The sequence below is a fragment of the Tamandua tetradactyla genome, chromosome 14 (assembly GCF_023851605.1).
Source record: "Tamandua tetradactyla isolate mTamTet1 chromosome 14, mTamTet1.pri, whole genome shotgun sequence".
NCBI classification, from domain to species: Eukaryota; Metazoa; Chordata; class Mammalia; order Pilosa; family Myrmecophagidae; genus Tamandua; species Tamandua tetradactyla.
The window spans coordinates 6647327-6671841 of NC_135340.1; the positions used below are offsets into that span (position 1 = coordinate 6647327).

General features: G+C 36.4%; 1 long non-coding RNA gene across 4 annotated transcripts in view; it reads right to left on the reverse strand.

The window, feature by feature from the left end:
* The window catches only part of LOC143654786 (uncharacterized), a 119602-nt gene that overhangs the window by 10504 nt on the left and 84583 nt on the right, over positions 1-24515 (reverse strand). For all 4 annotated transcript variants that reach the window (XR_013161950.1, XR_013161947.1, XR_013161949.1 and 1 more), the window contains one exon: positions 12242-12418. This is a non-coding gene — a long non-coding RNA (uncharacterized LOC143654786). The remainder of the gene's footprint in view (positions 1-12241; positions 12419-24515) is intronic.

The following is a 24515-nucleotide window of genomic DNA, read 5'->3' on the forward strand; positions in this document are numbered from 1 at the left end:
TTATATTTTAGTTTGTGAATTTCTGGCTTGGGTGATTTTTTTTCTTCACAGCTAAAAATACTAGTTTATGGATATTCAATTTAGTTCTGAATATTGTATTGAGTTTTAGTGGATCTTTCATATAACCTTATATAGATGCAGGCTATTTACTTCTATGTTTTATCATCAGCTGTAATGGGTCGGATAGTTTACAATCTTTGTTGTTTAAAAGAATTTTCTTATGTTAGTATAGCAAAGTGCCACTTTTTAAAAGGATGACTCTTTAGGGTTAAAGTGGAAGAGAAGTTATATGTCTTTTTATTTAATCAGTTATTTTTTATTGCAGGATCTTAAATTTTCCACTCTTGCTTCTTTTTAGTTTCATCACTCAGTGTCCAAGAGAAATTCTCCCTTCCCTTTTACCTTTTTCTTCCCCCAGAAGTGAGTTCTCTCTGAGACAATCACAACAATTTCTGTACTCCTTTAAGTTGTTTCCCTGCAGTTAGTGTTCTGATTTAGCAGAACTCTCTTTCATTAATTTCATCCTTAGAATTAACTTTCTCTTTCTGGCAAGAATTTAGCTCATTCTTAGGCACCTTGTTCCTCTTCTTTTTTTCAGTGCAGATTTTCCACCAAGGCTAGCTGTAATTCGGCTAGAAATGAGTGTTGGTGACATTTGGATTTTTGTGGCTACCTATTACCTCATTTCCTTGGAAATTTCCCATACCACTACTCTTATCATCATTACATGTGATATCAACCTCCTCATACAAGATTTGTACATCCATGGTCTATTATTTCTTTGGCATTATCAGTGCTAGAGCTTGTGTTATGTATCTCACAAAAGACATGCCTTCATCTGCTTTCAAGTGGATGAGAACCCATTTGTAAAAATAAACTTTGGAGGTATTATTATAAGCTAATGTGTGGACTCAGTTGTGAATATGATCTTCAAAATCTTTATTTAGATGAGGCCAAATTGTATCCAGGTGAACTTTAATCTCCACATCTGTAGTCTTTATAAGGAAAGGAAATTCAGATGCAGTTAGTCAGAAATCGAAAGTCAGAAGAAACCAGTGTCAAGGAAAATCAGAGGAGCAGACCCAAGAGAGAAGAAGAGTTCCATGTGAAGGAGAATTGCTGTAATGCTACAGACTCTAAAGCCATGACACAATAAAACTCTGCTATTTAATCCAACCCATTGTGTGATATTTGTCATAGCATCCCTGGAAAACTAAGACAGTTATCACTTCCAATAATTTTGTCCCACATATATTTCACCCATGTATATTCATGATTAAAACCTAGAGCTATAGACATGTAATCTCAAAATCTCAATAAATCTCAAATAAAGCCTAAAATCACAAATGAAAAAGTCACAATTCTAGTCACCAGGTTTTATTTTGTAAGCTCATTTCTCTAGCAACTACACTCCAAAAATAATTTCATGCCAAATTAACCACATCACTATGAAACTGTTATGTACTCCCAGAATAGCCATGTTCTTTTAATCCTAATCCAATTTTGTGGGTTCATGCATATTGTAGGTGGGATCTTTTGCTTAAGTTGTTTCCATGGAGATGGGTAGAATCAAAAGGTTCTACCAGTTATGGGTGGAACCTTTTGATTATATTATTTATATTGATTTTATTTTTTATTATATTATTTCTATGTTGTTGTGACCCTGCTCAATCAAGGTGGGTCATAATTAGTATACTGGAGTCCTTAAAAGGACTCACAGAGAAGGAAAGATCTCAGAGCTGATACAGAGAGCTGACACTAGATATGGACCTTTGGAGATGCAGAAAGAAACTGCCCCAGGAGATGCTGAAGGCCTGCCAGAGATGAGAGAGCAATTTGAAAGTGAAAGCCATGAGAGAAGGATGGCTGAGATCACCATAGACCTTTCCATGTAACAGAGAAACTCGGATGTTGCCTTTTTTCCATGAAGGTATCCTTCTGTTGGTGCCTTAATTTGGACATTTTCATGAACTTAGAGCTGTAAATTTGTAATCTAGTATATCCCCTTTGTAAAATCCAGTCCTATTCTGGTATATTGCATTCTGGCAGCTTTAGCAAGTCGAAACAGATTCTGGTACCAAAGAAGTGGGGTGCTGCAGTTTGCAAATACCAAACATGTTGGAATGGCTTTTTATGTGGATAGAGGGAAGGTTCTGGAAGAATTGTGGTGAAGTAAATAGGAAAGGTTTGGATTTCTTTGAAGAAACTGTTGGTAGAAATATGTACACTAAAGGTTCTTCCAATAAAGCCTTAGACAGAAATGATAAATGCGTCATTGCAAATTGGAAAAAAGATGATCCTTGTTTTAAAGTGGTAGGGAATTTGGCAAAATTGAGTTCCGGTGTTAGATGGAAGGTAGAATCTGAAGGCAACAAGCTTAGATATCTAGCTGAGAAAGATTCCAAACTGAACGTAGAAAATGCAGGCAGGCTTCTTCTTGCAACTTATAGTAAAATGTTACAAGAAAGGAATAAACTAAGAACTGAATTCTTGGAAACAAAGAACTGAGTTTGGAAAATTCTGAGCTTTTAGAAAAGGAGACACCAGAAAATATTGCTCAACATGAGAATTTAACCAAACATGGAACCAGTTAGCCATTTCAGAAAAAGCCAGGATTGGAGATGGCATTATTGAGAAAGGATTTGTAGAAAGTCCTATTGCCTGATGAATATGACCATTGTAGGCTGCATGCCAAGTCAACAAATTTTTGTGAGAAATGTATGAATGGAACCACTGCTACTCTGGACAAAAATGGTCATAAAAGGAACAGATTGAAGGAAAAATTACTTCAAAGGCAGAGCCATGAAAGCCAAGATCTGGAGCCAGGAAAACTTGGGCCAAGAGAGTGGAGTCATGCATGCAAGTGGAAAGAGTAAGTTTGCCTCTAAGGCAGAGGGCAAACCTTCTGCCTCAATATTCAGGAAGAGTTTTGGTGTTCCAAGCCTCAGAAAGATTGAGAGCACATTTCATAGGGATTGAGAGGGAGGAGCCTGGTGACCATGGTTCTGAAGGGATTGAGCATGTGCACCAGAGATGGCAGAGAGTCCAGGTGCTGCCTTGAAGCTTAGAGGGTGGAGCCGAGAACAAGGTGGTCTCCCCAATGCTTGGATGTGTTAAAACCTTCATCTCAACATGTGGAAAGAGAAGGGCCATTGCATAAATCCTTGGAAAGGGTGGGACTGCAGCTTTCTCAAGCCCCAGGAATGAAACGTCATTCCATAAATGACTCTCAGACTTTAAAATACAGTGTAGTATGCCTAGCAGGCTTTTGGAATTGTTTGGGAGTGGTGACCCCTCTTTTCTTTTCAATTTCTTCCTATGGAAATAGAAATGTTTATTCTGTGACTGTCTCTCCTTTGTGTGTTGGCAGCAGACAATTTGTTCTGAGTCACGGGTCTACAACCAGAGGAGAATTTTGCTTTAGGACAGACCATGCCTGTAACTGACTTTAATGGGGTTTTGTACTGTTTCTGACTTTGTATTGTTACTGAAATGGTTTATGGATTTTGTGACATTGTGATGGAATGAACGTGTTTTCTACATGGAAAGAACATGTCTTTTGGGGGTCCAGAGGGTGGGATGTGCTGATTTCAAACTGTTGTGTACCCCAGAAAAAAGCATGTTCCTCCAACCCTGATTCAGTGTTTCAGGACAGACTTCCTGTCGGGTGAGACCTGTTGATTAGATTGTTTCCACGAAGATGCGACAAACCCAGTTGGGGGTCTGACCTTTTGATTAGATTATTTCCTTGGAATTGGAGTCGATGTGGGTCCTAATTAATTTACTGGAGTCCTTAAAGGAGGTCATGGAGCGTGAAAGAGACACCTAATGCAGAGAGCAGACACAGACATTTAGAGATGATCAGAGAAGCAATTCAGAGAGCAGAAAGATGAAACCAAGACACAGACATTTGGAGATACTAAGCTAAGGGATGAAACCCAGAGTCTGCCTCAGAGAAGCTAAGTGAAGACCCACAGATGTTTAGAGAGAAAGCCACAGGAAACAGGAGTTGAGAGAACCATTTTGAAACCAACTCAAGAGGGCAGGCAGATGTCACCATGTGCCTTCCCTTGACAGATGTTGCCTTTCCTCTAAGAAGGTATCCTTTTGTTGGTGCCCTAATCTGGACATTTTCATGGCCTTAGACTTGTAACTTGTACCTTAATAAATCCCCTTTATAAAAGCCAATCCATCTCTAGTATATTGAATCTAGTAGCTTAAGCAAACTAAAACCACCACCATTTTACCACTCATAAGTTCCTACACGTCCTACTGACCACCTTAAGTAGACTGGATTGCATAGACCATTGTTATAATCACTCTGCTACACATACCTCAACTCCCTTACCCTTCTCTTCATTGCAATTACTTGGGTAATATTAGTTTCCTAGTGCTCTATAGTAAATAACTGAAGACTGATTGGCTTGAAATAACTCAAATTTATTCTCTTACAGTTCTGGAAGTCAGAGTACAAAATCAGCAAATCAGTCTTATGAAATGAAAGTATTGGAAGATTTGGTTTCTTCTGAAGGTTCCAGGGAACAATGCACTCCTTCCCTCTTTCAAGTGCTAGAGGCTTCTTTGGCATTTCCTGGCTGATAGCCACATCACTCAAATCCCTTCTCACTTCACTTAGTCTTCTCCCCACTCTGATCTCCTGAGTCCCTCTTATAAGGAACCCAGTGATTACATCAGGCCCACTGAGATAATCTAGGACAATCTCCCCATCTCAAAATCCTTAATTTGATCATATTGTAGAATCACTTCTGACATATAAGGCAGTACACACGGGTTCCAGGAATCAGGACATAGATATTTTAGGGGAACCATCATTCAGACCAACACACCTGGTAAAATCACACCTCAAACCTTGAATACAGCTAGTTCTTTTTCTATGCTGTGTGTGCAACAAACATTTGAATGTGGCTGTGAAAACAAAATTTAAAACATGCTTTTGAGTATTTATTTCATTCACTTCCCCATTTTGAAAGATGAGAGTTTCAATGATACTCCTCTAAAGCTTCCAAATTACTCTTTCTACTACTGACACTCAGCACATGTCATAACAATAGGCGTCATAAGAGAATGGTCACATTCTTCCACCTCCAAACTAATCTTCTTCTTGTATGCCCATATTACCCTGTATTCCCTTCTGTTCCAATAGACAAACAGCCGGCATTCCATTATCTTCCTATTTTGTTCATTAGACCTATCTCATACTTTCTACCTAAAAAAATTCTACTCTTACAAAAACTTCCTCCTTCCACTAAACGGAGATTTATTTCTCCCTCTCTGGATCATTCTCTTAAACATACAAAGTGCTGTAATTCCTCTCAACCTAAGAAAATGTTTCCCATGACTACATAGCCCCTTCAACTTCCATCCCATTACTCAATCCTCTCAAAAGGGTTCTCTACACTCAATGTCCCCATTTTCTCTCCTCTCTATTTTTTTACACCTGCCCCAATCACACTTTCATACCCAAAACCCCAATAAACCTCCTCATATCAAGATCATTAATGATAATCCATATTACTAAGCCCATTAAACCAGTCAATCTTTTATCTTACTTTACCTCCCAGAGACATTTGCATAGTTGAAACTTTCTTCTTTTTGAAGTATTTTCTTTTTTTAATTAGCTACCGTGACAACAAACATTCCCCAGATTTGTTCCTTGCCTTACTCTTTCTAAACCTCCTTTGCTGGATATTTCATCTTCTTTTCAAACTTAGTGTTGGAGTGCTCCAAGACTTGTTTTTTTCCTACTTTTCTTTCTCTTCCTGATGTCATAATCTTGTAGCTTTAAATATCACCTATATGCTGATAATTTCCAAAATTAATTCCTTTAACCTGAACTTTTTCCCTGAACTACATTTACATGTTCAATTATCTATTTAACATCTACACTTGGAGATCTAAGAGACATTTCAATTCATTTGATCAAAAATTGAACCCTTTATGCCGTGCTTTCTTTCCCCCTTAATAAAACCTGTTTCTCCTTAAGTTTTCACTCATTAAATGGCAACAACATTTAACAAGATACTATAGTAAAAATATTTGGCATTGTATTTTCTTCTCTATTTCTACACATCCAGTTCTGTGGTCTCTAGTTTTAAATATTTACAGAATCAGACCACTCAATAGCTACTTCTAACATGTAATTCCAAACTGCCTCTAACTGTATTTGTCAGGATTATTCAGGGAAATAGATTCAATAGAAATACATATATAATGCAAATATGATATTTATTTTAGGAATTGGCTCACATGACTGTGAGGATTGGCAAGTCTGAATTCTATAGGGCAGACTCAAGCCTCAAGTTTCCATTGAATTGGGAACTCAAATGAAGGTTTCAATGAAATTCCCAGAGTAACTGTCTGGCTGGCTAAGGTACAGTTAGAAATGCTACCTTCTGACAGCTGCTATCATCTGAATTCCTTTTAAGGCCTTCAAATGATTGCCTAAGACTTCTCTTATTGCTAAAGGCCATCTCTTTTTTTGATTGTAGGTATAATCAGCAATAGATGCAATCAAATGACTAATGATGTAAATAAGTATCTTCACAGTAACAATTGGACCAGTGCTTGCTTGACCAAACTACTGGACACTATAATCTAGCCATATTAACACTGGAACTTTACCATACCACCATCTATCATTTGGATGCTTCTTATCCTCTTTAAGCCATTACCATGTGGCAGCTAGAATACTAAATCATATTTTTCAAACCTCTGTGTAAAAACCCTTCCTAATCTTCCATTGCACCTAAAACTAAAACCAAATTCTTAACCTAACCTATAAGAACATGAATGACCAGATTCCTCCTTACCTGTTTGGGCTAGTTTGCAAGCTGCCAGAATGTGATATACCAGAACTGGAATGGCTATTAAAAGGGGGAATTTAATAAGTTACAAGCTCACAGTTCTAAGGCCATGAAATTGTCCAAACTAAGGCATCCAGGGAAAGATACCTTAATTTAAGGAAGGCAAGTGGGTCAGGAACTCCACTGTCAGCTGGGTGGTCATGCAGCGGGCATCTGCTGGTCCCTGGGTCCTGGGCTCCATTGCTTTTAGTCTCTGTTCCTGTGAGGTTGTTCACTTTGCTTCTCTAGGGCTGCTTTTCACCTCTTTACTTCCCTTGGTTCTCTCCAGGTTCTGGCTTGCTTAACATCTCATGATGACATCTGCTGGGTTTCACGCATCTCCAAATATTGTTGTGTCGGTCCTTCAAGTGTTGGCATCTCTTTCAGCTCTGCTCTGAAGTTTCTGCTGGTTCTGTCATTTCTGGTGGCTCTGAAGCTTTTTCCAAAATGGTACCCTCTTCTAGGACTCCAGTAAGCAATCCCACCTTAAATGGGTGGAGACACATCTCCATGGAAACAATCAGAAAGATCCCACCCAGTAATATTGAATGAGGATTAAAGGGGCATGCCTTTTCTGGTACATAATAACTTCAAACCAGCACACTCTCTACCATCATCTGCCTCATTTCCTCCTTGATTATTTTGTTCTAGTCACATAATATCCTGGTGTACAAGTTTGTTAGTGGTTAAATCTGAACAAAAGTCAGTCTCTGAACTGTGTATGAAGTTTGATGCCAATCTACATTTTTAACTTTATTAAATACATCATTGAAACCCTATATCCTCTTTATTTTTATCAGATTTATATAACAAATGGAGAGATATGGTAACATGGCACACAATGATTATTTCTGTGTATTAATCCTATGGCACCTTCTTTTGCATCTTGATGTGGGATTATTCGGGACAAATGTGATCACAATTATTCTATCTTTTTTGGGACATGATGTCAACATAAATTGAGTCTTTTGTCATATTTAATATTGCTACTTTAAATTATAGTCAGTCTCTATATTTGAGTACCTACTTTTTAACCTTACTTTTTAAAGAACTTTTCATTTTCTTGTGCATTTGCACTTAATTATGGTTTTATCTTCCTTTCAATGGTTAATCTTTATGTATCATTGTTATAGATAGGTTTTTCAAAAGTATTATGTGGTTAAAGCCTCTTATTTTATCTCAAATATTATTAAGCTTTTAACAAAGGGTCTAAAATTTGTATGTATTTTGGTAATGCTTATTTTCCCTCTTTTCTCAGTTCATTTTATGATCTTTGGGTATTATGTCTCTTTACTTTTCTTCTTCATGTTATTTTCTCTTTTAATCTCTGGACAAAATTTCTTAATCTTACCCCTAAGGCCATGAATGATCAAATTTGATCCTATCTCTGTAACTTCATCATCTTCATTTCTACTTTGTTGTTTTTATGCCATTTTTATGTTGTAATCAATTAGATTTATTGTTTTAGAAGGAAGACGTCCTGTTTCTAATTCTGGAAAATTATCAAAATATCGTTTAACTAACAATTCTACAAATATCACATTCAACATTAAAAACTGCATGTTTTGAGTGCTCACCATGTGGTGAGATGCAGGAAGGACCTCCTACTATACTTTTCCCGCTCCCCCACTTTTAATGAAGATTCAGCTCTTATTCAGCTTGAGTGCACCTTCAAGTAAGTTTTTAAAGATGTAGCATATTTTCTATCTTCTTGCTTGTCTGAGAATGTCTGGTGCATTCACATGAAAGACAAATTATCTGGGTAAAATAATTAGGAGACAATTATTTAGATGTTCCATTACATTCTGGTAGTTTTTAAGAGAGACTCTCTGTGAACAATCTATCTTTTTCTTCAGTAACTGTTTCCATTATGATGAAATAGATTTTATTTTCTATTTTTATAATCCAAATATTTGTCAGACATTATCTAATTTGTTGTTCTCTTTTCATTGATTTTTCCTACAGCAATGTGAATTTGATCTGAAAGGTGAGATCTTTTTCAGCTTATGACTGTTTTCTTCAATATTGGGTATCATTATTTCTTTTGTTCAATTGTATTGTTCTTCTCAAGTATACAGTTATTTTAAAAATAGATCAGAAAGCTTTTTCTTCCATATTGATCACATACTTTCATGTTGCTTTTCTCTTTGCCCTTTTCCATCTAAGAAAGGCTCTCAAGTTTGATTTCAGCATCTTTGCTTCTTCAGTGACAATTCTCTCCTTAGTACCATTACTGTGAATTTTCATTTTGCTGCTGTGCTTCCAGTTTTCAATTCTTCCTTTGGCCATCCATCTCCCACTTTCTCTTAAACTTGTGGCACTTACATTTCTGCTTTTTTCTCCTCCTATTGCATAGGTAGGATGCTTTCTATACTGTGATCAACAACATGTTCTCTAGAATTGCCTTCAAGATTCTGCATAAAAAATTTTTATGGGACTATGTTCTTTATCCATTAAGGTGCCTCTCTCATTCAGCAGTATCGTGATTTAGCTATAAAAGCTACACAAAATGCACACACACTTATTTATATTTCTTCCTCTTTTTGCATCCTCCTTTTCTTTCTTCATGCTTCTTACTACTATTTCTATTCCTCTCCTCTTAACTCATTTTCAATAAAGTTTGGGCTTTTGAGATTTTCATTTAACCACAAGCAAAATAGGTGGTTTGCTTTGCTCCGATTGAGCTGTCCATTTGAGTGCTGACCATCTTTTGGTCCAATTCATATTTTTCAGGTAATTGTTCACTTGATTCTCTTTTTCTGGTCTAAGAAGTTACTTCTCCTATACCACTGTCCAGGTCTCTGATATTTTGAATTAAGAGCATTAAAACCTACAAGGTCTAGAATGTATTGCTTATAGGGTTCTGCTTATTCTGTTTATTTGTGCTTTGGGGGGAGAAGATAACCTCTCATAACGAAATCCTACTCTGAATGCCTTTCTTTATCTAAAGCTCTATTATATTCCAGATGTTAAGACTCTTGAGAGGCTAGGAAAAAGGAGTATTGGAACAGAAAGTTTCAGGTGGAAAAAAAGTAACTCTCAAGCCCAATAAAGATGTAGACCTAGCATAGTGAAATCAGGGTTGTACAGTTTTGTACTTCATATAGCTTAGAGTAAACAGTCACTTCAAGAATCTTCACTGAAATGGGCTCTTTTATGAAATCAGGGATGGGTTCTTTTGTTCAGTTGTTTGTTGTCTTTGTTTTATAGTCTTTTTTTATCCATTCCCTTAAACTTTCATTGGATTTATGAAATATTTGTACTCCTCCAGATTCATTTAGACATGATTTTCATGGTTTTAACTAAATCCATTAGGGGGTACTCTTTATATGGTGAATGCACACGAATGCAAGGAACACATGAAAACCAAGCCCACATAAAATTTAACCATAAGACAGCATTAGTTCATGATAGAGGAAGAAAAATGCCATATAGCCACCATTTATTGTTTATTCTGTATACAGTTATTCATTTATTCACTTATTAATAGTTCACTGAAAATACATTTCATGTGAGGCACTACTATTTGTGCTAGGGATATAATAGTGATAAAAACAAAGTTCTTTATTTCACTGAGTTTGTAGTTTAACCAGCCATTAAACAAATAAATCATGTGAATGAATATTAAATTATAGAATAAGAAAAGATCTTTGATTTAATATGTCTTTAAAGCACCTAGAGATGGGAAATGGTGGGGGGTGAGATCAGAAAATACATTTTTGAAGAAGTCTCGTCTTTGATATTGTTCTAGTTTGCTAGCTGCCAGAGTGCAATATACCAGAAACGAAATGGCTTTTAAAGGGGGGAATTTAATAAGTTGCTAGTTTATAGTACTAAGGCCAAGAAAATATCCCAATTACAACAAATCTATAGAAATGTCCAATCAAAGGCATCCAGGGAACGATACCTTGGTTCAAGAAGGCTGATGAAATTCAGAATTTCTCTCTCAAGTGGAAAGACACATGGCGAACATAGTCACAGTTTCTCTTTCAGCTGGAAGGGCACGTGGTGAGCAAGGCATCATCTGCTAGCTTTCTTTCCTGGCTTCCTATTTCATGAAGCTCCACAGGAGGTGTTTTCCTTCTTCATCTCTAAGGTCGCTGGCTTGTGGGCTCTCTGCTTCTCGTGGCTATGTCATTCTTCTCTGCTCCCTCTGAATCTCTCATTCTCCAAAATGTTTCCTCTTTTATAGGACTCCAGGAAACCAATCAAGACCTACCCAAATGGGTGGAGACATATCTCCCCTAATTCACCTTAACAACCACTCTTGATTGTGTTACATTTCCAAGGACATGATATAATTACAGATTCAAACATACAGTATTGAATAGGGATTATTCTGCCTTTACAAAATGGGATTAGGATTAAAACATGGCTTTTCTAGGGTACATACATCATTTCAAACCAGCACAGATACGAAATTGAAAGAAAGAGTAGAGATTAAGTAGGGGAGAAATATAGAATGGAAGTCCTAACAGAGAAATCTCATGTGCAAAGGTCCTCTCAATGCAAAGCACTGTAGTAAATTGTGATTTGCATGAGTTTTTGTAATCCTTATATTCCAGTGTGTTAAAGTCTTCTTTTTTCTTTTTCACTATAGTTATTTAGTTGGAACTCAAAAGCAACTGGGTCATGGGTTGTTATATGAACATGCATTTTCGAAACAGATTTCTAATTTCAATAAAATTTTATGTAACATAGCAATATCTCAAACATTTGACTGTCAATGTCAGATAATTATTGCAAAAGCCTTTTAGAGCAAGAAAATATAGGTCTGATAGTTCTTCCCAATTTTTATTCTCCTGGTGATTTTTTTATAGAAGAAAACAAATTGACATTAGGAAAAACCTATTTGCAAAAATAACTTAATTTTAAGAACAGTTTTTTCTATGCTTTATTTCTAAAACTATTATAGACAAACTCAAGTAAAAGAGGTGTTTAAGTCTACCCAAACTGGGAAAATTCATGTTTAATTCTAGATAACTAATCAACTAGATGATACATACACAGATCCACAGAGAAACTGGGTCACAACTTTTCACATTTTAGCTTCACAGAGAATGTAGAAATCCACATGCTGCACTCATATTCGCTTCTGCCATAATTTATGTATTCAGGGAGGTCAGGATTTATAAATTCTACACATAAATTAATTTTCATTCAAATTTTTTTATAATGTGAGGTGGGCAGGAGGGAATCTAAGGGAAGGCCCTTTCAGTAGGCAATAATATTTAATGAGGCAGAAACCAAAGCATAATTACCTTCAATGACAGTGTGGATATTCAGCTACACAAATACCACTGTAAATGAAAGCAAAGTTGCACAGTGGCCTCATATATTTAGCCCTTACACCAACTCTCCGCCTACAGCAGACTTACCTTACAAGGCTACTCATTTGTGTTTGTGTGCATTGTTGTTGTTTTGAAAGGTGTGGAATCAGCTGCAACGACACAGCTGTGAGAGCAACCTTTGGAGACATGGTTGTTTTTGATCTTCAGCTTTGACCCTCAACTATCTTGGAATTGATGGCCATTGTCACAATTCTCCTGGTGTCCCTGCAAGATGAAAGTTAATCTGAGCACGGGTATAGGGGCAAGAAATTAAGTTCTGAATTCTACACACACAGCTTAAGTTTCACTTCATGACATAGTTTTACTAGTGTGAACTCTGGAAAATTGTTTTCTTATCTGAGTCTCAGTATCACCTTTGGAATTGGGAATAAAGATACTATCTGCCACATCTTTTTTCATAGGATCTTATGAGCTTCACATAAAATTATGGGTGTGGAAATACGTTATTAGTGAAACTGTGTCATCAGTATTTGCTTAATCATTAAATATGTATGATTTCCTCAATGGTGCTTTTGATTCCTTAGGTGTAAGGCTAGATGCTCGAGGAAGAGGTATTTTGTGAAGAAACGTAGTATCACGATAAACGAGATTCAAGAGCTGTTCTTTAGTTATGCAGTAGAAATTAGATAGTCTTTCAATTTCATAAACTTATATTCATTTCCTTAGCAAAATATTATATGGTTACGTTAATTTCTTCATTAGAGAAGTTGTGGGTTTACAGAATCATGCTTACAATACAGCATTTCCATATACCACCCAGTTATTAACACCTTACATTGTGTGATACATTTGTTACAATTGATGACACTGCATTTCAATAATTGTACCATTAACTCTGGACCATGGTTTAACTTAGGGCTCACTGTTTGCATAGTGTGGTTCCATGGATTTTTTTTTTTATTTTATTCTGTTGCTATATATATGATCTTACATCAGTTCATTTAATGAAATTCAGATATATATATATATATATATCAGTGGTGTTAACTATATTCACACTGTTGGATTACCAACACCACAATCCAGTACCAAAACATTTCCATCATTCCAAATAGGAATGCTGTGCATTTTCAGTCTAACTTCCCATTCCCTATACCCATTCCATCCCTCTGGTAACCTATACCAGTAAGATAAGAAAATATTTATCTTTTGTGTCCGGCTTATTTCACTCAACACTATGTGTTCGAAGTTCATCCATGTCATTGCATGTATCAGGACTTCATTCCTTTTCAAGGCTGCATAATATTGCATCGTATGTATACCACATCTTTTTTATCCATTCATGAATTGATGGACAGTAGGGTTGCTTCCATATTTTGGCAATCGTGAATAATGCTGCTATGAAGTCAGTGTGCAAATATCTGTTCAAGTCTTCTAAAGTTGCTATACTGATTTACATTGCCATAAATCATGAAAGAGTATTCTTATTTCTCTGCATTCTCTCCACTGCTTTTTTTTTTCTTTTTTTCTTTTTTCTTAAATAGCAGTCATTATAATGGGTGTGATATGATTTCATATTGCGGTTTTGATTTGCATTTTCAAATGGCTAATGATGTTAAATCCTTTCATATGCTTTCTTGCAATTTATATCTCTTTTTTAGAGAGATGTCAATTCAAGACTTTTGCCAATTTTTAAATCAGATTATTTTCCTTTTTTTAAGACGATGATTTATATATTCTAGATATTAGACCTTTATCAGATATGTGGTTTCCAAATACTTTCTCCGACCATGTAGATTGTCATTTCATTTTCATGATAAGTCCTGTGAGATGAAAAAGTTTTTTTAATTTTCATAATGTCCCATTTATCTATTTTTTTATTTCATTGCTTGTGCTTTGGGTGTAAAGGCTAGGAAACCATTGCTGAACACAAGGTCTTGAAGATGCATTTGATGCTTTCTTCTGGGAATTTGATAATTCTGGCTCTTATATTTAGGTTTTGATCCATTTTGAGTTGATTTTTTTGTGTAAGGTGTGAGGTAGAAGTCTTCCTTTTTAGAATTATTTTGTAAATGGAGATCCAGTTTTTTCCATCACCATTTGCTGAAGAAACTATTTTTTCCGTATTGGCCGTAAATGACTTTCAATTCAATTCCATTGGTCTATATATCGTCCGTGTGCCACTACACACTGTTTTGATAACTGTAAAGTGCTTTAAGTTCAGGAAGTGTGAGTCCTCCGACTTCATTCTTCTTCAAGGCAGCTTTCACTATTTGAAACCACTTACTCTTCCATATAAATTTGATAATTGGATTTTCCATTCTGCAAAGATGGTTGTTGGATATCTGATTGGGATTGCATAGAATCTATAAATTGCTTGGGGTAATATTGACATCTTAACAATATTTAGTCTTCCCAACCATGAACATGGACTATCTTTCCATTTGTTTAGGTCTTTTAAGATTTCTTTTAAGAATGTTTTATGGCTCTAGGTACAAGTCCTTTACATCTTTGGTTAGATTTATTTCTAGGTATTTGATTCTTTTAGTCGCTACTAAATGAATTTTTAGTAGCAGCTAAATAGAATTTAGTGAATGGAATTTTTTTTTCTTGATTTCTGCTTCCAATTGTTCATTGCTTGTGTATAAAAATACCACTGATTTTTGGGTGTTGATCTTGTAACTCCCACTTTTCTAAATGTGCTTATTAGCTCTTGGAGCTTTATTACTGATTTCTCAGGGTTTTCTGCATATAGGATCATATCATCTACAAATAGGGAAAGTTTTACTTCTTCCTTTAGAAAGAAGTAAAGTCTTTTATTGCTTCCTAGACTAATTGCTCTGTGAGAACTTCCAATACAATGTTGAATAAGAGTGGTGACAGTGGACATTTTTGTCTTTTACCTGATCATAGAGGGAAAGCTTTCATTCCTTCACAATTAAGTAGGATGTTAGCCTGGGACTTTTCATATATGCCTTGTATCAAGTTGAAGAAGTTTCCTTCTATTTCTAGTATTCTAAGTGCTTTTATATAGAAGCAGTGCTGGATTTTGCCAAATGCCTTTTCTGTATCAATTGAGATGATCAATTGGTTTTATCCATCATTGTGTTAATGTGGTGTATTACATTAACTGATTTTCTTATGTTAAACCATCCTTGCAAATCAGGGATAAATCTTATTTGATCATGTATAATTCTTTTAATATGCAATTTGCTGGTGTTTTGTTGAGGATTTTTACATATATATTCATGAGAAATACTGGTCTGTACTTTTCTTTTATTGTGGTATCTGTATGTGAATTTGGTATGAGGATGATGTTTGCCTCCTGAATGAATTAGGAAGATTTCCTTCCTCTTCACTTTTTTTGAAGAGTTTGAGTAGAATTGTAATTGTCTTCCTGGATTGTTTGGAATAATTCTCCCTGGAAGTCATCCAGTTCTGGGATTTTTGGAATGTTTTTGATTACTTCCAATCTCCTCAGTAGTAATTGGTTTGTTGATATCTTATATTTCCTCTTGAGTTAATGTAGGTAGTTTGTATATTTCTGAGGCTTTGTTTCATCAAGGTCATCTAATTTATGGTATTACAATGGTTCACAGTGCCTTCTTTACCCTGTTGTTGTTGGGTAAAGAGTTCTATATATGTACGTTAGGTTTAATTGTTTTAGAGCATTGTTCAAGTTTTATATTTCCTATCAATCTTCAGACTAGATGTTCTACCCATTATTGAATGTGGAGTATTGAAGTCCCCCTATTATTTATGTAGAACAATCTATTTCTTTTTTCAAACTGTCAGCATTTGTTTCACTTATTTTGGGGCTCTGCTAGTAGTGTGTATATAATTAAAATTGTTACATCTTCTTGATGCATTGTTCCCTTTATCAGTATATATGGGCCATAATTGTCCCCTATAACTGTTTTGATTTTAAGTCTATTTGATCTGATGTTAGTAAAGCTATCCCAGCTCTCTTTTGGTTACTACTTGCATGACACATTTTTTTCATCCTTTCATTCTCAACCAAATTGTATCTTTAAACTTAAGATGAGTCTGTCACAGACAACAAATAGTTGGGTGATGCTTTTCCTTCTATTCTACCAATCTCTGCCTTTTGAATAGAGAGAGTAATCCATTTACACTTAAAGACATTACTGATAATACAGGAATTTCTTCTGTCTTAACCTTTCTATATTTTATATATTTTTTACTCTCCATTCTTTCATTAATGTCTATTTTATATTTATTTGATTTTTTTAGTTGTACCAAACTGAGTGCCTTCTCTTTTCTATCTAGACATATTTTCATCTACTTTTCCCTGTGGTTGCCATCAGTCTAAAATTTAACATCCTAAATATGTCTTTTTTTCTTGATACCAATATAACATCAGATGCATACACATATATTTTCTTACTACCCTCTGCCTCCCACCTTTTTTGTACTTATTACCAATTATATCTGTGTACAGTGTATATATCAAATGACAGATTTATCATTACTTTTTATGCATTTGTATTTTAGCAACTGTAGGAAATAAGATTTGGAGTTACATATTGAATAATACACTACAGCGGTACTCGCATTTGTAAATACCTAAATGGTTACTTTACCACAGGTCTTTATTTCTTTATTCTACTTTGAACCACGGTCTATGGTCCTTTCCTTGCAATATGAAGAACTCCCTTTAGCCTTGCTCATAGATATGTCTAGTGGAGATGAACTCCTGCATCTTATATCTGGAATGTCAATCTCCCCTCAATTTTTGAAAGAAGACTCACCAGATATAAAATTCTTGGGTTACAGTTATTTTCTTTCAGCACTCTAAATACCCAACCCACTGCTTTCTTGCCTCCATAGTTTCTGTTGAGAAATCAGTATACAACCTAAGTGTGACTTCCTCAGACATACTGATATGTACTAATACAAATTTCTGTGTTTTCTCATGAAGATTTTATAACTCTTTTCTCATCTTTTGTATTCGACAGTGTGTTCATTATATAATACAATATGTTTGTCTTCATTTTTTTTTTTCCTGTTTTGTGTTCTCTGGGCTTCTGGATCTTCAAATTAGTGTTTTTCTCTGAGTTTTGGATTTTTTTTCTCATTATTTCTTTGAATTATTCTTTCGGCACCTTTCTCACTTTCTTTTCCTTCTGGGACTCCCATAATGCCTATATTGGTATGCTTGGTGTGTCCCAGAGGTGTTGTAGGCTATTTTCACTTCTTATAATTTTTTTCCTTGATCCTCGGCCTGACTTATTTCAAGTATCTTTTCTTTGAGTTCACTGATTCTTTATTCTGCCAGTTGCAATCTGCATTTGAAACCCTCCTGGGAATTTTTAAATTCAGTTATTGTGGGTTTTAACTTCAGTTCTTCTGTTTTGTTTCCTTTAAAAATACCTATCTCTTTACTAAGATTATCTTCGCTCACTCCTTTTCCTGAGTCATCCTTTTGGTTCTCTCTCTGTACTTTCCTTCATCTCTTTGAGCATCTTTAAGAACATATTTTTAAAGGCTTTGTTCAGCATGTCCCCATTCTGATGCCCTTTGTTGGTGTTTTCTGGAATTTTATCCTCTTCCACAGGGGATTTTTAGCCCCTATCCATTGGATAGGGCATCATCTCTTTGACTTGTACCCTTTTGTTGCACACTGTACATTTTAAATTTTTAAAACATTGTCTCTGGTACTTATTCCCTGAGATGTCTGTTTCTTGGTTGCATAATCAGCTGGTGAAAAAACAGAGATTTTTCTTGAGAGTCAATTCTCCTATTAGCAAAGTTTGTCTACTCAAAGTGAAAGCAGGTTGTGGGTTCCTCATTGTCTTTTCTGGTCCTGTGTCTTGTTGAGTAACTGTGGTGACAGTTGCTTCTCCTTGTGAGTGGTTTTGGAATGCCTCTGTTATAGGAGTTTGGTTGTTACCCTCTATTTCCCAGGAGACAGAACTCCCTCTCCTGGGTGTTGGAAGATGGTAAGACTTTGTCCCAGACTGTCTGCCTCTATAGTTTCTTACACTCCTTTTGTTATCTCAAACTTCTTTTGCATAATGGGTAAAATCTGGGAGGAAGAAATGCCAGTGAAGACATTCTCAAGTCAATCTTTCCCAGATGAAACAGGGCCAGGGACCCACCAAGGGGCTCAGACCAGCTCCAAAGTGCCCCGGAGAGAAGATAAAGAAGGGTGTCAACTGCCTCTCCAATCATGCCCTAAAGCTGAGCTTTTCTGCCATAAAATAGAACCCTTCAACTAACTCTTTCTGACAGGCCTGAGGAAGCACAGTGGCTTTAAGTCTTCTCTACTGTGTTCTTTGTCTTGAGGGGTTGAGATAATTGCTGCTGCTGCCTCTGTCTGGGATGAGTTGGAAAAATACATCTGATACTTTTTAAATTATGGTTATTTTTACTGTCTATCTCTCTGAACTAGAATGTGAGCTTCAAGTTAGGAAGGATGATTGTTTTGTTCACTGATATATTCCACACACAACAAATATAGCACAAAACTGCCACTCATTAAACTGAATAAAAAGGTCTCTGACTTCAAGTTATGTGCAAGTTATGCGCGTTTCCTATGAAAGGTGTGCAGTGAGGGTCAATTCATAGCAAACACCCTCCATCTCTGCCTATATGTCTATTTTGTGTTTCTTCTGGAAAGTTATTTTAACTTGATATAAAATTCTACTCTGATAAGTATTTGTTATCCATACTTTGATAATGATAATTCAGTTTTCCAGTCATCTAATGTTACTGTTGAGGAATTTGTTTTCAGACTTACTGATGTCCCCCTGTAGATAATTTTACCCCCAGTTATTTTTTAGATCTCTTTATTTTGATCTTCTGCAGTTTTCCTAAGATGTTTCTATGTATGGATTTATTTTAAGGTGTCGTCCTGGGGGTTTGTTTTAGTTCTTGACTCTGAGGACTCGTATTTTTCTTTAGCTTTGTAGATATCATATCTTCAAACACTGTTTCCCATACTATCTTGTCCTACTTTGGGAATTCCTAGTAGACATATGATGGACTTTCACATTCTATCCTCTATGTCTTTTACTTTCTTTTTCCCTTTTTTCTTCTCTTTAAATTTTCATGACTCTATGCATTGACTTGCACCAGTGTCATCCCCATCGTCTGAACGGTTTTACTCTATTTGTTCACCTAGGGAACCCTTACTCTCAGAGTTAGCTAAGTGGTTTCTCAGAACACCTCCAACTCACCAAGCCTCACCTTAATAGCTTCAATACAAAGTACTTACCTACGCGCTCCTACATATTGTAGGTATTGTTTAAAAGAGGCTTCTCAGATTTATACTCTCATTCATGAATTTTCGCTTCGGTTGTATTTATTTCGCTGTTCAGCTCATTGATGACAGTTTCATTTTTGTTTTAATAACTATTTTTTATTTCTAGAAGAATATTTGGTTGCATTTCAAATATGCCTATTTTTTTCACATCTTACTCTTGTTTTCACTTGACATAATTAATCACTTAAAACACATTTATTTCATAGTTCTAACGGTGTCTACTTCTGCTTTACTGTATCTGTACTTTATTATAATGTAATATGCATATTAATTTTGAATTGTAGGTTTATCTTCAGTGGGGCTATATCTGTAAGAATCCTGTTCGGCCTCGGTTGAGAACCTGTCCTTAGAAGTTTACTGTTCGTGTCTATCAGATTTCGGAGAGTTTTATCTGCCTAGGACACCTTATGTATTAGTTTAGGCATTGATGAACAATGTATATAATTAGATTTTACTCCCAGTTTAAAATGTTAGGTCTGAGATTTTGACTTAGTAGTGAAGATTAATTATTTTTCACCTGAAATCTAAGAGGAAGAGGCAAGTTTTATTTTTTGTCATTTTATGCCAGTCAACACGATATTATTCAGACCAGATTTTTACCAAGCTGCGGTCCCTCAATAACCCTGGCTGAATAAAATTCTCATTCTCACCAACCTCACCCAGGCCAGGGCCTCATCTCCTGTCCCTAGGCTTTAAAATCCAGGCCTCAAGGTTGTAAGGATTAGGGACTACCATTCCAATTTATCTTCCCTCCAGCGCAGCATCAAAATCAGCTTAGCACTTCTGCTCTCACTGGTAGTGCATCCCCGCTCTGGACTCCAGAGACACTGCTTTCCTTCCTGGGGGCTCAGGAACCATTTAAAATGCTGAATTTTATAATATTTTTTTCTGGAGTTGCTTGGCTTTTCCCCCCAACTTCATTGGGCTTCCACATTGACTGAATTTGAAGTCTTGAATGCTTCTTTACTAAAATCAGTGATGCTGAAACCTGGTTGCAGATATGAATCACCCAAAAATCTTCAAAATACACACATGCTTGGGTCCTACCCCAGATGGATAAAACATAGATCTGGATTTTGCCCATGAAAATCATTAAAATTCCACCCAGGTGATTCTCATGTGTAGCCAGAGTCAAGGTCACCTGCCTTACGCCCTTTGCCCATGTGCTACTGTGAAAATCCAGCCTTACGCCCTTTGCTTCTGGTTCATTTCTCCCTTTTGTTCATAGAAATGCCGTTAATGACCTTTAGAAGAACTTGACAAAATACAAACAATCTGTAGCACATATCTCTTCTCTACCAACTAATAGCCTTTCCACAAAAAGAATTACTGTGTCCAGGCTTGGCTTATTATTAGTTATGAAATGTGAACAATTAGGAAAGTACTGAAATCATCTAAGTAGGAGGTGATAACAGGAGGAATGGAAAGAAGGGCAGAAGTTTGAGAAACATAGAGGGAGGGAATGCCATAGGAAAGTGACTGGATTTGGCAAATGATAAAGAGGAAGAAAAGCCTTCAGGACTGAAATGATGGCAGGGGCATCAAAACAGGTAAAGATGCTTTTTGGTATGAGTTTGGGACATGCTGAGTTTGCATTATCGGCGGGATATCTAAAGGGAAACATCTAACACACAGTGTGGTGAATGCAGCGGGGTACACCTCCGATCCCCCTCCAGTAATGAAGACATATGACCCCCCATGCTGGCTGCACCACTGCCATCAACCCCCTCGGGGAATGGCTCAGCCAGAGATCTGTGTCCCTCCACCAACATCTTGCTCCCTTCTCAGTTTGGGAATCACATGAGCATTGGATGTGCATTCAAAGAAACAATTACTAAGCACAAGCAATTTATTGTTCAAGGCACTATATTATATATAAGGTACTCTAAGAAATATAAGCATGGATAAAAAAGAAAATAAGCTTTAATATAGTATTTATAAAGGAAGCTGAAGTATCTGCTGTTGGGGATGTCACAGACACAGTCGATTGCCATCTGCCAGCCCTCACCTCCCTTCCCTGTTTTTCTGTTGAGTGCAGATATTTCAATATGTTTCCATTCTGCAGCTCCTGGGGAGATGTTAGTTCTAAGGTGGCAACATAGCCGTACCTTAAATCCTCTTACAATAAACCACAGAGAAAGAATAAATCAATTTTTAAACTTAAAGCAATCAAAATTTGCCTACAAAGTACAATGGAAAGCAACTTTCCAACTATACAAGTACTTTCAAGTGGCATTATCAGTCATGACCCACTTTTCCAATATATGGAAGAGAAATGCAATAACCTAAGGAGATGACAATAACTAAACCAGCTAAATAACGCAATAGGCAGCATTATGTTGGGAAATCTCTTCAAATGGACTTTCAATTTTTAGTGTAACTTAGGTTTCATCACAATTCTAGAAAACAAAATGTCCAAAAAAACATATCTAAAGTGATAGATTGATTTAATTGTGTGAAAAATGTTCTAGAGCTGTATGCAAATACATATAAACTGCTAACTGCATATTCTTTCTTAGATTACTTTCAATATTCAAAGTTCAAGTCGCTAATCATGCAAATTGCCAGTTTCTCTCTCTTTAATTGTTACATTCAACATTATCAGCAATTTTAAATTTCATAAAGAATGGAAAACTACATTTCTCCTCAAATTCTCTTATCCCTACTTCAAATCTCTATGCTTCTATTTCTTAAAAGTCTCTTTTTGCATAAAATTTTCTGCAAACAATTAAAGATAATTAAGATAATTTATCACTTGAAAGTAAAGCCATTTTATCAGTAGGTTTCAGCTTGTTAAGCAAACATTCAGGAAAATAGGCAGTCTTTATAACCAAGTAAGACACAAGTGGCCAACTGAAAAACAAGAAAAAGGATAGCTTTCCATTCTTGCTGTTTGGAGGCTGGTGGAGGTGTTATGTTTTCAGAGTCATTACATGCAAGTAGCTACTCATGCTCCTCTAGCAGCTTAATTTGCAACACAACACTGTAGAGTCAATAATTTACACTTTGGCAATCTTCTTGCATATGAATTATGATAAAATTCTCATAAAAAAGCAAGTTCTTATAACTGCCAAAAAGAGCTCTCCAGCCAGAGTCCCACGGAAATTGAATCTCCTTTTTGTGTGCATGCTACAGAACAATATTCATTATCAGCAGCTATGCTGATTTTACGTAGGCATTTATGTCGCTTCTTTATATAAATAAGCAATTAAAAAGGATTGAAAATGCTGAGATTTCTCTGAATATAAAAAAGAGTAACAAAATGATAGCTGGAAGTTTTAATATCCACTAAAGAGGCGAAAGAAACTTGTTGAAGAAGACAGGAAACTTATCTACTAGAACACTAAGTACATGGTAAAAAACTCAATAAAAGATAGATATTATCATGAGTATTAATGTTAAGGTCAAAAGGAACATTTTCATTTGTCTGGTGAAACAGATGGTTCCAAAACGTCGTAATTTTGAAATTTCATCTCAAATCTGCCCTATAGGAGTCAGTGAAGTATCTTCAAATACCATGATATATCTTCTTTCTACTCATTCACTTGATCAATGATGTATGCATGCATTCAAAAAGAAATAAATAGCTTCTGGGAGACAATTGGTTATGGGTTTCTTGCATTTTTGATGCCAGAGAGCCCAGGAAGTTCTCAGAAAGGTTGAGACCCCAGCAGGGACAAGCATGAGTGTTCCTGGCTGAGTCACAGGAAGGAATTCAAGGACGAGTCAGTCTGCACAGCCAAAAAGTTTAATGCATAGTGCAAGCACCTGCTGAAGGAGCTGGGGCAGTGGGGGGGTCCTCCAAAGAAAGAAGAGCCCTCTGATACTGGGACCCTTAAATGATAAGGATTTGGAGGGGCCCTTCAACCCCTGGCCATGCTAATAAGGGACTAATAGCTGCATTTTCATTTGTTCTTTTGGGCGTCATCGACCTGAGTGGGGGCTAAGTATGCAAGGTCTAGGTGTGTAAGAACTAGGTGTATGTGCACCAAAAAGAACTTATTGTTATGGACCTTAGGGCTATTTCTCATTCCCTCTTTCCCTATATAACTGCCTCATTTCTATATTTCTTGGGAGTAGAGACATGGACTGCCTTTGCTCCAGGCAATCTTATCACGGACGTTCATATAGTGAATAGCTGTTGGAAGAGAGAGAGTCTCCCATAGCAGCACAAAGCTGGCATACTTAATGGCTAGCATAATAGAGAGAATAGTTCTTTTGAAGCAAAAGACAGGCAGGATTACTGCCCCTAATTAAAAAAAAAAAAAAAAAAGATTTAGGTTCACTAAACTTGGCATCCTCTCCATAATGTAGCCCCCTGCAGGGGAAGGTATCGCCAGGTCTTCATGCTGAGCTGTGTGACTTTGGGCTGGAGCAACAGGTGAAAACACTTGTTTGATTCACAGAAGCAAAAGGACATGGCTACTTCGAGAGTGACAGCCAAGCTACATTCACAGAAGAAAGTGTGCCTTTTTGACAATAGAGAAGAAAGCATTTGAGTAGAAGTTTAGCTAGACTGGAATACTGCAAAGGAACATTAGTTGTCTCTTCCTCCTGTCTCTTCCTGGTCCTGTCCAGCCTCTCCTGAATCGAGGAAACTTGCACCTTGTGAAAATAGTTTGCTTATTACAGATTATCTAATTCAGTGAGGAATAAGAACAACGAAAAAAAAAGATATATGAAAAATACTATGTGAAGCTAAGCTTACTTATGATTATGCCTAAATATAATATATTGAAGACATATAATTTTGTTGCTCTTGTGGTGCTCAGATTTGTTCTCTCTCTCTAAGGCCACTCTACTAATAAACTCACTGCCCAACCCTCTATGTGCAACATGACTCCCAGGGGTACAAATCTACCTGGCACCATGGGACATGACTCCCATGGGCATAAGTCTACCTTGCTGCATGGGACGTGACTCCCATGGGTATACATCGACCTGGCACCATAGGACATGACTCCCAGAGGCATAAGTCTTCCTGGTACAATGGGACATGACTTCCAGGGGTATACGTTGATCTGGTACAATGGGACGTGACTCCCAGGGGTATACATCGACCTGGCTCCATGG